Source organism: Pagrus major, chromosome 2 (genome assembly GCF_040436345.1).
Source record: "Pagrus major chromosome 2, Pma_NU_1.0".
Taxonomy (NCBI): Eukaryota; Metazoa; Chordata; class Actinopteri; order Spariformes; family Sparidae; genus Pagrus; species Pagrus major.
The window spans coordinates 7,377,864-7,391,390 of record NC_133216.1 but is presented as its reverse complement, the minus strand read 5'-3'; the positions used below and the strand labels follow the sequence as shown (position 1 = coordinate 7,391,390).

At 40.7% G+C, this 13,527-nt stretch overlaps 1 protein-coding gene across 1 annotated transcript in view; it reads left to right on the top strand.

Moving 5' to 3' along the window:
• Positions 1-224: 224 nt before the first annotated feature.
• Positions 225-13,527, top strand: part of LOC141008196 (rho guanine nucleotide exchange factor TIAM1-like) — a 45,966-nt gene continuing 32,663 nt past the window's right edge. Inside the window, exon 1 of the mRNA XM_073480448.1 lies at positions 225-384. The gene's annotated coding sequence lies outside the window, so the exon portion shown is untranslated. The remainder of the gene's footprint in view (positions 385-13,527) is intronic.

The following is a 13,527-nucleotide window of genomic DNA, read 5'->3' as shown; positions in this document are numbered from 1 at the left end:
GGTTTTTAAAAAAATACAAACAAAAATTTTAAAAAAGGTTATTTCTCTGTTTGCTCACATGATTTTAAAGCCAAACACTTCAGCCACTACTGTGTGTTTCAGTTTCACACCGTCACTGAATGCCGATTCGAGGTGAGCCGCAGCTGATTGGCTCCGACGGTAAATAAGTGGCATTCTCATGATCCACTTGCACGCCGTCTCCAAGGAAGGTGGGCTCCGCCCCTCTCAGCGGTGTGGAAACAACACGCATGGTCCGTGGACAGGCGGGCAGACCTTGGAGAGGAGGCAGGAGTCGGGGACGTGGATGGGCATCACCGGTGTGTGAAACATGAAGATTTCAATGTCGGGAAGGAAGCAGCCAGATCCCGAAGGTGGCGGTGACAGGTACGTGAGGAGACCGGGAGGCGTGCGGTCCTGATCACGATAAGGAGAATACATACTCGATGTTCAATCATGCTTCCGCGTGGTCCTAGCGCCGTCTTCATGCATGACCGCGTCACTCAATCATACAAGTTTATCAGAGATGACGGACGCTGCCGCACTGAGGCGGTCGGTGCGGTCCAGTGGACAGGGCCGACAGGCTGTGTCTCTGCGCATCTGGTGCTGATTCAGTCAGTCAGACATCAGTGATTTGGTGGTTAAAACCTCTCATGTAGCGCGAATGACGGCGGACATACAGCGGGGTTAGTGTGCATGTGCGCAAATTTCAATTTCCATCCCAGTGTGCAAACGCTCATCCTGCACAGCAGCGCTGCAAATGTCGTTTTCCATCAGGATGTTTGTTTAATAAGACATGTAGGAAGACAGGCACGGTGACCTGTCCGCTGTAACACCCCGGAGGTGTTTGAATCTCTGTGGTCATTTACTGTTGGGAAAGGCGAATCTGCGTACGGCCTCAGTGCGGTAAATTGTTGCATGAAGCAGTCGTTTAATCCCACTCGTTGTTGTACACCGATGTTGTTGCTGTATTTACACCTTGCTTTAGTAACCAGATCATGTGCAGGTGACTCAACTGAAAGGCGATAGCTCATTTGTGCAGCTACACCAGTGACCTTATGGTGTCAAGTTTTGTTGCAGCGTCACTGCCATAGGCTGTTGCAGAAAGTGGTGTCTTCCTGTCCTCTTACTCTGTGGTTGTGATAATCATCCTGATACTGGTCAATGCACTGGTAACTATAAACTGATGAGAATAGGCAGTGCTGCGTCAGATTTTACTTACTTATTAACATAACATTGTTATGTATTCAGTCATTCATTGTCTTTTCATCCATTCACTTACGTGCAAGGCTGACTTAAGGCCTATGTAAGATTTTTAGTATTGGGCAGATATGTGTTTGCAGTCAGAGAAATATAGTTTCCCAACATATTAATTTGTATTTGTATTGTATTGTATTGTATTTAGGGTGAGTCCAGTATTACCTCACTGGTACATAAACAAGCCATGGTAGATGCATGAATGAAGGGGATTTGGACACCAGATTAAAGATAATATCTAGAATGTGACAGCATAGATGATTAATTACCCCTGGCAGTTTTTAGTGATAGAAGTTGAAATAACGCTTCACCTGCAGTGAAATGTAACAGAGCAGTGAATCATTAAAAACTGTAGTTGTTGCACCACTTCAAGGCATACTATCCCACTGGGCTTGAAAGGTGGCTGTGAGAAGTTTGTAGTTTGCTTCTTCACACGGATCATCGGCTCGAATTCATGTCAGTCATGATGGATTCTAACAGCTAAGATTGTTCACACATGGGAACATGTTATAAACACCCTTTAAAATCTCTTGAATCACTCCTGCAACATAATCCACCTCTCTGTCTGTCCTTGTACTCCAGTCATATCATTTGGCAGGTTTATAAATGCATTACTTTTGTCTCCTACACTATTTTCCTACTCAAATTTCATAAACATCAGAGATGTATAAATATTTTTGCAGAAGTCGCACCATTCATGATTGAAGGATGATTGCTGAGATGATTATTTTCCTGAGATATAAAATCTTGTCCCTGAATCATTCTGCTGTGTTTTGGCATCAGAGAAGTCTTCAGACTCATGGATGACCTAAACCGAACCTAAATCCTGAAAACCCTGTTGCATCTTTTAATGCACTTTTTCGGGTTGAAGGCCCACTAAGAGTCAGTGTTTGATACTCAAATGATGCTCTATATCTTGAGTGGATTGATTTAGGTTTCATTTGTTACATTGGACACTAGTTGAGTCAGTGGATGATGTAAAAGTAAGCAAGGCAGGGGTTAACTGGGCAGAGACAGTAATCAACATGTGGAAGGTGTTCTCCACATAGGTTACATAACCTAGAACCTATGCATGACCCAAACAGCAGCTTGAATACTACATCTAGTGGAGAACCATGGGAAGAAAACATCCATGCTTGTGGAGCATCCAGCAGAATGGCATCAGTGCTCGATGATGTGTCCTCGGGGTGGTAACCTGAGCACACCTGTGTGACATGCCTCTACAGAGACTCCTCACACTCTCTGACTGTCTGTCTGTGTTCGTGGGGTTGAGTTGTAACTAGTTTTGCTCCCCTCTGGCTTGTGTCCACACACTTTAACTCTCCATCTCGAATGTTAGACCAACATGAGGCAGTGTTGCGACTGGCTACACATGAAAGAATGTCCTCACATTCATATGGTGATTTGTTGGCTTTTTGTACAATTCATGACTTTGTTCTTCATGCGTGTACAGCAGTGAACTACCAAACACAGTTGATTTCTTGAAATGCGCATAATTTAACCCTCACAAGTGTTCTTCGTGAATTATTCATTTCCGTCCCACTTGCACATAACTCTTCATTCCTTTGCAAAGTGGTGCAAAGTAAATACTGAAGACAGCCTAGTGTTTTGGTTAGTGCCAAGTGAAGAACATACAGAGCCTAGTGTGATAACACTAACACAGACCATTCATACTAATAACATTAACTACTGTTTCACTTACAGTGGTTTTGAACTTTTTTTAAATCTAAGGTTTTATTCTGAGCGCCAGTTTTTACACATTGACTTGCATCCCAGTGTTTGCTTACTTAGTCAAGCCATGTGTTTAAAAGAATCAGCAAATAAGAAGAGGAGGTGTGCTGTGGAAATATTAAGTTAGGCCACAACCGCAAAGCTGGAAATCTTTCCCACCAGAAAACTTCTGTCATTCTGCTAAGTTGCTGATTGTAGGAGTACTGAGCTGAGCGAAACCCTCAGTGGCATGCGCACACATCTCCACATGTGGTAGGAAAATACCATCTTAAAAGCCATTATTCAGCCTGCCAGCTTTTAATAATGAAATGACCACATCTGTAGTTGCTACACTTTACTTAACACCACTGACAAAGTTGTTTAAATATTTGAATAAGCTCTGAACTCCAGTGGTGTTGGTGAGGATTTCTGAATTTTTGATTAAACACTCTGTTCAGTGAGAGGATATTCCGTGCTTCAGTTTTTTCATTTAATCATAGAAATATGAACCCCAAAGGATTTAGTTTAATAGATTAGTTGATCGACAGAAAAGTTGATCAACAACAGTTCTGACAACAGATCAATAATTTAAGTAATGGATTAGGTGTCGTAGATTTTATTTTACCAGCTTCTCAAATGTGAGGATTTGCTCCTCTTCTGTTTTATTTCATTGAAAATGAAATGTTTTAGGCTTTTGGACTGTTGGTCAGATAAAGCAGGCAATTTGAAGCTGTCATCTTGGCCTGTTGGAAATTTTGACATAAATATTCACACATTTTTATAATTTTATATACAAATGATAGGGTATGTCCTTGGGGGGGAAAAACAGGAATTTAGTAGAACATTATTTGTAGCCCTAAAAGGTTTTTAAGTTGTATTTTGCAGGACAGATGATTCACTTTCCCCTGTATTACAGTTGAAAAATGACAACTTGAAATGCACTCTGTTAAACACTTTTAATTCAGAAGTGGCCCTCTCCCACACAAATCATGTAATGGAGCAGCTACATTGTGTAACAGTGTTGATGTTGCAGCTGTGAGTGATCTTCTGTCCAGACTCTCATGTTGAATGCAGTCTGCACAGGCCGATTGCCAAATTTGTCTTGTGAGAATTATCTGCTCTCTTTCTGCACAGAACAACAGACTCCTTATATTAGAGCAAGATATACTTCATGTTGCAGCCATATATAATCCTCTCTTTTTTTCCAACATGTATATCAGATAATCACATTAGGCGGTAATTGGATTGTTTTTTCTACATCAAGCAGCTTTGTTCCCTTTCCAGCCTAAGTTGATGAATGAAGGTCAACCATACTTTCCTTCCACCTCTGTTTACATCCATGTTGTATTGAGTTTCAGACAAAAGCTCGGCTGTCCCTTGTTCCTCCTGACAGGACATCTGTCTCCATTAGACAGTACTATTGATGTCCTGCTGTATCAGTCTGTCTTCCACCATCTTTGGACAGTTGAAAAGAGCAATCCCATTGTTCTTCGCAATCAGCCACATTGTACACGTCTGAGTGTAGTCCCCTTTTGTTCTGGACCCTGTGCACTAAGCAGGTGATTCACTGAATATCTGAACCTTAAGTCAGTGTTTCACATGCATAAGAGCTGCAATGATTAGTGGATTAATCATTGAGTTGATTGATTGAAAATTGCGTAAGTAAGTACTTTTTTAAGCAAAAATGTCAAACATAAGCTTAAACATCTTAAACATAAGCTTGTCTTTCTCATTTATGATAGTAAATGAAGAAATTGGGGATTTTGAACTGTTGGTTGGACAAAAGAAACAATATGAAGATGTCACTTTGGGCTCTGGGAAATTGTGATGAGCATTTTTTTTACAATTTATAGACTAATGGATTAATCGTGAAAATAATCAGCAGATAAATCAGTATTGAAAATAATCGGTAGTTGCAGCCCTACCTTGCATATTGTTTTTATTCATTATCAATTGTAGAAGATGGAAGTTGCCACATATTCCAGCATTTGACAAAGTGAGGTCATATATGATGAAATCATGGTGTGCTGACAGTCAGCATAATCTGGAAAAACACCTCGATGACTTGCCAAGATCTGATCCCTGATGCTTTCCAGAGGACAGCCCCTCTTGTGCTATGACACGCTCCATATAATGTGAGCAAGGGTTGAGCTGTGTTCCACTAACCTTAAAAAGCAAAACTCAAAGTCAGAGTTTTTTCACATTTTAATTTGAAGCTTGTAGCAGAAAACCACTGCAGACACACTTTATATGGTTCTCAGCTTGACATCTAAGCATAATGAAGATGTGGTGTTGCTCATGAATTATTACAGGCCTAAATGAATATTCTCATCAAAGTCAAAATGAATAAGCCCTGCGCTGTGGCTTGCACCTTTTAGAAACAAGCAAACAAGTGCTCCCCACAAATTAAGTCGACTCGCCTGCGCCGTTGAGTATTGACTTGAGCTTCAAAGCCTCCTTTGAGGTTGTGGTAGACTCTGAAAAGTGATTTCTGAAAAGATTCTGTTCCAGTTACAGTAGGCTACTATTCTAACGTGAGAGGCCTGTGTGTATATTCAAACCAGTGGATGGTCTTCAGTAGCACTCTGGTACTTCTCTCCACAATGGTCATGGGGTTTGGAAAGACATGACAGATGAACATTAAAAGGCCTCATCAAAGCTCTGTTCCTCCTCCTATTTCTGAGCTGTGAGCAGGAGCGTATGACCGGCTGTCAGAAATACACATGGTGATGATCATCAGCTTCACGTGGCCAATAGAGCCTTGTGGTTTTGGATGAATAATAGATACGAAGTGCACTAAACTGCTGAGTCTGTGAGTCACTTTGGGGAGGCTGGATTTGGGCTAACTTTACCACTCCATCATTCATAAACAAGAACTTCTCAGGGCCCTTTTTTGGGGAGGTTGACTCTGGAGTGGGAAGTGTTTTTGAAGTGACATATGATGATGGTTGGTTTTACCGGGTGTGCATTTTTAAACCTCTCAGTAAGTATTTATGTGATGATATGCAGGTCAAAAGACGTCTAGACTTCAAGGCTTAAGTTGGGCTACATTTAGTTAAAAAGTGAGAAGTTTGTAAGTTGTTACATAAACTATAACTGTAATGTTACATTTAGATTACAATTTTGGTGTAAGACAGGTCCTTATTGCATGTTGAAATGCACAAATCAGTGCTGTAAGTGATTGGTTAAATTATTCAGATAGCCAACTGACAGAAAATTAAAAGCAGGAAATGCAGGAAAATTTCCAAACATTTGCAGGTTTCAGCCTCTAAAATGTGAGGAATTACTGCATTTTTCTTTGTATTATATCATAATATAAATATCTTTTGGTTTTTGGCATGTTGGTCAGACAAAGGGAGAATTTAAAGACGTAAATGTTCTCAAAAATTGTGAAGGGTATTTTGCACTATTTTCTGAAGTCTGAATGAATAATAGAAAATAAGAATCAACTGATTAATTGATAAGAGTTTTTATTGCAGCCTTAATTGAAATGCTGTTGAAGCAAATTCATGTGATAATCCTTTCAGCCAAATTGACTCCAGTATTATTCTTGGACTTCTGGCCTGGAAATCGGTGCTTACCTGTGGGTAAAATTATGGTCAGTGTGCTTTTTGGCTCAGTATAGAGTTGACCCTACGTAGCAGCTTGCTAAGTGCAGACTATTGCCTTTCAATGTGCTCCAAGCATCTTTTAATAACTAGTATTGGAGAGCTACCTATGCTGTATAGGTTCAGTCCAAACCAATCAATCCCAGCTTTTCCTCCGCATTCTAAATTATTTCCCTCTCTATACCGGTGTCTTTGATGTCGACTCTGGAGAGGCAACTCACTGCTGGAGACCACTGGATCCTCCGCTAATGATCTCTACCCGGGCTAGGGTTACTGCTTTCATGTCTTGCATAACAGTTGCATTTTTCTCTGATAGATTTCACTCGTACATGGTGTTCTTTTTTGGTACAATGGATCATCTGTTTTCTCAGAGGGACACCGGGGGGACGTGTGTTGTTTTGATTGAGGAGATCTTCAAGAAAATAAACACTTGAACCCTTGTACGGATGGATGTTCTGTAACAGCCTTATACTGAACCAAATGCTGCATACAGCTGACTCCTTGTTTAATAGTAAAATTAGCTTCAGCGTGATGTATGCTTGCTGTGTATTTATAGACTAGTAGCTTTGTGTACAGTTCTGAGAATAAAGTTAGAATCAACAGACGGATGCTGTTGAATCTACATCTTGATGCATAGTTGTGGGTAGAACTCATCCCTTGTATGTTAATTGAGAATTGAATTGGTGTGAGACAAGGAAGCATTTTGGCTTTGGTAGTTCAGAGTTGTTACTGTTGCTGATAGCCACCAGTGGTTTCGTCGTACACTATCTGTTTCATAACATTTTCATATTGTGGTGCAGTTTGTGGATTACCAGATATTACATTTACATACTCATCCTAGTCATGCAACTACACTGTATTATAATTTCACTGTTCTGCAAAGCAACATAGGCCTGCGGCCTACCTCCTATATTGAAACTAGCATTTTGTGTCTCTGTTTTCATCACTATTGTTTTTGTATCCCTCAGTATGTCCTTCAAATTAATACATTTCAGAATGGACAGTGTAACATCACAGCTACATCATGATGAATGTTGTGTCGTCTTGTGGTCCATTCACAATTGCTGTAATAAAGCAGTGCATAGTCAATTATTAACTGACCTTTATTTCAAGCTATTCTGGGGAGCCGCGCTGTGATTTAGCATGTTAGGCATTATATATTAGGCTCCAGCGCCTTGAGAAAATGTTAAGCCCTGTAGAATTTTTTCCACATTTTGTGATGTTAATGGCCTTGCTGCAGAACTAAGAATTTATCCGACAGATATATGCAGTAACTTATTTGCAGATTAAGAGCAAATAAACAGAAGTTGATTTTTAAAAAATGAATGTTTGTCATCACATATTCAGCCCCTGACACTCAGAACTCATTTTGGTGTAACTGATCTCCTTTTTTATTCAACCCTTTCCTGTTAAAGACAAAGCACAGCTGATTACTTGTCTAACACCGTCCTGCTGTGAGGCATGGTGGGAGTATCAGCTGTTTTACTGGTATGAGCTAGGACACATGCAAAAATAAAGCGGGAATGAGTGAACCTAGACTTATTGGAAAAAAAACTGTGGTTCAGAGTTCTGACTAACTTGAGCCAACTTAAACAAATCTTGACTTTAGAAAAAAGCCTGAAATTATGCAATTATGTAACCCAGTAAGTTATATTTATAAAATATCTAAAACATCATTTTTTCTATGATCTAGCAAAAGAAAACTAATCAAATGCAAACTTTCTTCTGCAAACATGCATTTCTTTTAGCAAAAGCATTTGATATAAACCAGATCGTTGTAGTTTTTGTGACAAATCACATTTAGTGAACTTATTGCATATCCTGCTGAATGGATTTGTCATTCTACTGCCTTCAGCTGTTTTTTTTTTTTTTTTTTCCGTTCACTACGGCTGAAGGTGATTGGCAGTGATTGCAGTTGGTTGTGACACCTGGACAGCATCAGCAGTCTGAAGTGTTGCTGTGGATCTGTAACCATAGCCTCACCTGCCAAATTGCTCCAGCCGTATTGAAAGCCTGTCAATGTATTGGATGTCCAATTCAATCAGCTCCTAAATTGAGTGTGGATAGCACTGGGTTTAATAGCCTTGTCCCAGTGATGAGGAAGCAGAGTATTTTGTTTAGCTGAGCTCTATGCAAGCAATCTACATTTCTTAAATGCCTGTGGTGAGAGCAGACGTGGATTCAGCATTAGCCCACATTTCACTGATAGGCACATTTATTGCTCTGCTGCCAGATCCAGGATTTTATGGCAGCGGAGACGAGCAGATAAGATGATCTCATCTCATGCACATAAACTTATATTTATTTAACTTTAAAAATAATCACCTATGTGAATACAAGAGAAGTGCCTTCGGGTTAATATTTTGTTATTATTATCAAAACACACCCTTCAGGAAGAACATGTGTTTTTTCTAAACTTTTAATTAGATTGTCAGTCTAAATAATAATCTCGAACATCATGTTTTCAGACTTTATCATGTGCTTCCAAGTCTTTTGTTTTCATTGGATCACATCCCAACAAATTGTTTCACTAATTGAAAAGAAGAAATTGGCTCACAGTGAGCTTTGTGTGTGCGGAATTTCAGATGGAAAAATCTCCTATCCTGACAGATATCAAGGAAAATCAGGCTCAGAGGGTTGATAAGAACACAGGTTATTATGTCTGGTTGCCTCTGCAGACCAGACATTCCTGTCTTCACTATGAAACCCCAGTGGTTTAGTTTAATATCAGGGTCACAACCTTGGCAGGACATCAAGATGCACTGAGAGGAAGCTTGTCTGACCACACCACTGCTGAGTGCCTTTTTATTTTGGTCATAGTCATTGCAAAGTCTAGACATGGCAATTCACCCCCCAATTTCTCTCTTCTCAGACAGACTGAGCTCAGTGCTCTCTCTGCCTCTCCTTTGCGTGGTTGTCAGGGTGTCTACACCCTCGACTAGCTCAGGGCATGTTTCACTTTCAGCATGCATGCAAAGCTGCTGCTGGAGCACATGATGCAGGCTGCAGCTGAGTAGACGTCGGCTGTGCCCTCTCTCATCCGTCCTCCCCTTTCCCTCTCCCCTGCTCCCTCTGCTGCTTCCATCATCTCAAAATGAATCCGGCTCCACTGTCGCCGCTGACGATGACGATAGCCACACGACATCACTGGCGCTATGACAACAGCAAGTCCAGCCTCTCTCTCATTCACAGATCCCATTTTGGGCTGTCACTGAATGTTCCAAATTATGCACCACAACACATTAAGACTGCGACCTTTCAGCCTCGGAGGCGAAGAGAACATTTGTTTCATTTTGCGGAGTCCTGTTATCACAGTTTTTTTCTTTTTAACCTCAAAGAAAAGAGATTGAAGCAAGATTTTTTTCTGTCTGAGCCAAAAGGGAGTTAAAAGCTGCTACTGATCCAGACCGAGAAATGGAGGTCTGAATCTGACAGTTGTTGATCCTATTGGTTTTTGTACAATTAAGAGGCTGCAACATTTAGTGTAAACATGCTTCTCATAGGGGAGTGGAGGGGCAATTACAGAGGAGACGAGGGAGGGAACACACATTCCTGCTTGCAGTAGGTTTGTAGTTTAGGGGGATGGAATCATGGAAGGAAGGAGGGAGCAAGAGGAGAGGGAGGGAGTGAAGAGTGTGAAAGAGTCAGCAGCAGCAGGAGGAGGAGGAGGGGGGTTTACAAACAGTCACTCCCCCTCCCTCCCTCAGTTTCTCAACTCATCCTTGCATTTAGGAGTCAGTCTGCTGTGGACTTGCAGCAGGAGTATCAATAATCCCCTCATGTTAAGCTTTAAATTCCCCCTTAGTGATGATCTGTGGGATTTCTCTTGGCTGCAGTGGGGAGAAAAAGCAGAAGTGACACTTCCTGGTTGTACACAGTAAGGTAAGTCATTGTATTTGCTGCTGTGTATTTTTGCCTCTTTTTTTGCCACACTGTGTGTTTGGCTGTGTTAGTAGATACAGGAGACAAATGGCTGGCCAGCCTCAAACCTCCCACTTTCCAGAAGAGGTGCTAAATAACACCACCAATGACACACTGAGTCAATGTGTGGCCTGTTAGCATAGGTTTCAGTATATTTCATAGTGTAGTTAAATTTGTCAGATGCAACTAAAGCTCTCGTGAATCATGTTGTGCCCTGAGGGTTTGTATTTTCAGGATTTATCTTTTCTGGATGGAGTATTCTCATTAGTTTCCATCAGTGCTTCTGTTTCTACACTTTCATCCTATAATTTTATTGTTTTGTGTGTGTGTGTTGTAACCATACCCTGGGGTCTTCACAGCCTGTGTTTAGGGTGGGGTTTCCACCTCATGTTTGTACCTGTAGCACTCCTGTAAGGTACAACTTTGCCTACAACTGCAGGCAGCGGGCCATTGTATTGCTCTCCATTCACTGCCAGATGCAAACAATACAGCTTGTGTCTGTGTCGTTGTAATGACAAAGCAGTGGCGGTGGTGGTGGTGGCAGTTTTGTGATGCTGAGAAAGAGATGATGAATTGCAAATGCGAGAGATGGTCAAAGTCAAGGAGAATTCCCAGATCGCACCCTGGAGGGGGGCTGGAGGGGGCTGGAGGACTATGATGTGTGAGTTCATTTAAAATCAGGGCTTTGTGTTTGAAAGCCCCGTTGTGTGACTCCTGCGGTGGGGAGAGGGGCGAGAAATGGTCATCTGGTGTCATAGTTATGGAAATGTATTGACCGTTCGAGGCTTAGCAGGACAGGAGGTCAGGCTCCGGCTTTCAGGCTTGTAAATCTTGACAATGCTCCCGTTATGACTGTAGAAAATCAAGCTTTTAAAAACACACAAACTCTGATTTCTTTTTAAAGCTTTATATAGAAATCACATGCAATGGGCGACGGTGTCCTCAATCTACCTAACCTCAACCGAAAAACAATATTCTCCTAAGAGAAAAATAAGTGTAAGCACTGATTGGTTTGCATGCTCTTGTGTCATAAGCTTTACTTAATTGGAAGGCACAGTGTACTGGCTGGTAAATCTACAATATAACCTTTGTTCTACTGCAGAGTTCATCTGAGATCAGGTGGTCTCTCAGATACTTAGCTTTTGCTGAAGTTAGACTTCATAGCAGAAATTAGCATGATGTCACATGCAGCCCCACGATGAGGTTTTCTAGTCACTGTTTGTTACCCCACAACTCAAACAACTGCACTTCACTGCAGTTTGTTTTGACTTTTAGTCACACGTTTTCACCTGTAGCATATTTTGCGTAGCCCTCTGCTGCAGTTATTCTACATGGTGAAGAGCTAATGAAACACTCAGGATATATGAGAGGAACTGTTATTTCTACCGCCCAGGATATTGTAGCATTTAAAACAGGATCATTTGTGTTTGCTAAGTGTAAAAGCCAGTAGTACTCGTGCACTTAATGCTCTGTATTTGCTTTACAAATTACATATACATACCCATGTTCTAGGTAAAGGTTTGCTTTAGGCGCATTCAAGTTTGTTTGCATTCGAATGCACATTACCCCAGTCCCAACATGTGGAGCTGCGTGAGCTTCAGCTGCTGACATTTAAACTAGGATTTTCATCACTGGTCACCTGATGTTTCTGGTCTTTCATTTAATTTACTGCCACAAGCTGTGCTTAATGTAGAACTAAGTCATGTATTTGGAACGTATATGTAATTTGACAGGAAATTCTTTAAAACATTTTCAAAGAAGGGAGCATGAACAGCTATTAATCACACTGTTGGTTTTGGTGTATTTTAGAGATATTTTCCTTACTTTAAAAGAAGAGAGTGCCAGGAAATGTAGAGAAATAGGGACAGACACACATTATGATAAACCATGTAAAAAGGGGAATGTGTTGCAGACTGCTGAGCTACCAGCGCCCCCTTGACTCACAAGTTTGACTTAATTTTTGCATCCCACTGAGCTCTGTAGAGGTATGGGGAAATGTAACTTCAACTGCAGTAAAAATATCTTTCTCTTCTACGGTCATTGGTCTCTGACAGCAAGCTGTACATAGTTACAAGTTATGATATGGGATATTGTTTATCATGAATTATAATGTGTTTTCTTTTTAATGGTAAAGTGACACAGTTGCATGGCACAATTTAGTGAGTGAAATGAACCCTCCCTCTACCTGATTGGCCATACATTTTTTACATTTTTATCTTTTATTTAATCAGGCTGTCTCATTGAGATTTAGATCTCTCTTCAGAGAGAGACCTGAGAACAAGAAGGATTCACAAGAACACTAACAGTAAACACAAACACAATAAACAAGGACTGAGTTGAATTAAAACTATTACCTCAACACAACTTAAGAAGGAACCAGTCCCTATAATATCTTTACATTGCATGTAGATGTTTGGCCAAAAACATGATGATAATAGAGTATGTCCATACTTCAGTGATATGTTTTGCAGCTGAAATTGTTACATTTAACTTAATTGAATGGTCCAGCACCACATTAGTAGGGAGTGCCTCTTCTAAATACAAGTACTCTCCTGCTTAGACGCCTTTGCATGAGACCTAATGTTTACTACCCAGGTTTCAAATTCTAGTAAATGGATGAAAATATTGGACTCAAGCTGAAATGTGACTTTTTCTAAATGACATTTTACCACAGGATAGTAAAAGAGGCATTTACTGGAAACTGTGATCAGGACTGCTTGGAGGAAGTGGACATATTTTCTTCCCAGTTTTGTGTAGCCATGTGTATCAGGATCCACCTCAGCTCTGCTTCAGTGCACAGTACAACATAGTAGGGAGTTGAGAGCTCCAGGGGTGTTTATGGTTGAGGATGTGCTCATGGATGACTTCTCCACAGGCTCTGTCCATAGATATTATTTAAGATAAAATTTAATCTGTGCAGGTAAACCTGGGACATGCAACTGATGAAACAAAAAAAGTCCATAGAGTGTTGTTTTTCGAGAGTTTTTATTTGTTTTAAAACCATTACATTAAGGATGAGTTTAAAAACACACAG